The sequence below is a fragment of the Mizuhopecten yessoensis genome, unplaced genomic scaffold, assembly GCF_002113885.1.
Source record: "Mizuhopecten yessoensis strain PY_sf001 unplaced genomic scaffold, ASM211388v2 scaffold3459, whole genome shotgun sequence".
NCBI classification, from domain to species: Eukaryota; Metazoa; Mollusca; class Bivalvia; order Pectinida; family Pectinidae; genus Mizuhopecten; species Mizuhopecten yessoensis.
The window spans coordinates 18,808-21,039 of record NW_018405055.1 but is presented as its reverse complement, the minus strand read 5'-3'; positions in this window follow the sequence as shown (position 1 = coordinate 21,039).

Below are 2,232 nucleotides of genomic sequence, written 5' to 3'. Positions count from 1 at the left end.
TCATTTTTAAGTACTTCTATTAATTTCATTTCGAGTTCGTATGGTTTTTGGGGTTAAATATATCAATATGACACAATCTGTTAACACGCTATAGTCGGAATATTATTTCATGGGTTTTCCAAATCTGAGGCCATTTGGAAATACAAGCATTTACACTTATCTAAGGTTCATATTTATATATGTGTATTATAGGAGGAACTAGATATATCAGACCCCCACGTTTCCATAGAAATATCTATACACCGCACACAGATCTTCCCATGTGAGGATGATGTCGCAAACTACTTAGACAGGGTCTGTTTGTGTGACGTCATAATCCACCGGACATGAGAATAACCTACATATTCACCCTCTAGGGCCAAGCTACCATATTTATGTACATGTATATAGCCAAGTGAACATATACAAGGATATTAAATACTTTAATTTTCAGTAGAAACGTGACCATCTTGAATTGTAAAAGAGTACATAATAATGTATGCCCCAAATGAGACAAACTATACCTACTACATTTACATCCTATGTTAAGCATTACAAAATTGTGCGCTCTTTATTTTCTGTCCGGCTTTTCCAAACAAGATGCATTTTATAGAAAAAAAATCTACGGTTTTAATTTAGGTCTGATCTTATATTCTAGTCGTTCTTATATTATTGACCTTAGGTAAGGTAGGTTGTTCACTGTCAAACAGGTATGCACCACAGTAGCTAACATACATTTCGAATTCTACCCCACATCAACACGAACAAGCGTAGTGCTATATGGTTCAGAAAGGCTTGGCGATAAAAAAGACACACAAGATACGTGTTAAAATAATATTTATATATCAATTAAATTCCCTCTCGATACCATTCCTAGACAGCCCACATAAGCCCGTAAGCTTCGAAGACAGATTTTTGTCGAGGTTTGATGTGGGGTAGAATTCGAAATGTCTTTATTTATACCTTTTAATCAATCAATACAAGCTGTCAAAAACTACAAGTACCTTTACGGTTATTTACCAATAAAAGATATTAACACAGATATACAAGTAGGAAATAATTTCGTTTTTTATCCAAACTGGTTTAAGGCATCAGTATTTACAGTGAACGACCTTGTTAAAAACCCTAATAATTTGACTTTTTATTCATTTAACGAATTTCTTCATAATTTTCGAATTAACACAAACTTTCTCGAGTACCAAGGACTAGTCCTCATCAGCCAAGCGTTTCCTTAAGAAATATGATTTTCAGATAGAAAGACCATTCCAACCTTTTATACCTCTTCTTTTTGAAATATTCTTCAAGAATAATAAGGCTCTAAAGACTTCTATAACAGCATGATTACATCAGCTTCAACACCTACTGGGGTGAGGAAATGGAATGAGGAGTTTGAGTTTGATATTGATAAATGGCAGAAAATACTTAAAATTCCATTTACAGTCACAAAAAAATCAAAATGGCAGTGGTTTCAAGTTAGAATTATACACCATATTCTAGTTACAGACACTTTTCTTTTCAAAACAAATTTAAATCCTAGTCCCTTATGTAATCTGTGTAATATGGAAAGAGAAACCATAGTTCATTGTTTATGGGAATGTCAAGAAGTGCATGGACTACTGCAGAGACTTGAAACTCTTTGTGACATTCTTCTTATCCCTGTTTTAATAAACAAAGAATCGTTACTTTTTGGAATATTATCACCACGAGCGAGTACTGTTGATAATGAGATTTTAATTCTATCAAACACTATATATATAAGACTAGATGTCTTCACAAATCTTTGAGTCTCAATGCACTTATCAATGTCATCAAAGACCATTTCCGTTGTTAACAATAGTAAAAACAGTTACATAAGAAGAACATTTGAAATTGATTGGAGAAAATGGAAACCTATCCTGGAATTATAACCTGTCATCATATAAATATGTATTTTTACCTGAATCCCAAGCCTTGACCTCTCTCTCTCTCTCTACAAGACTGTCTGTATTGTGTGTGTGAGATGTACAAGTGTGTGTGAGGTGAATGTTTATCAGAATATATGGTGGGATGAGTATTTGTGTATGGTTGTCAATATCTATTTTTATATATATAAGAACATATATATATTAATGGTAGCATGTGACTGATGTATTGATGATTATTGAGGATGCATCTGTTGATGATGATGATGATGATGATGATGATGATAGATTGATAGATTGATAGAATGATGATGATGATGATGATGATGATGATGATGATGATGATGATGAT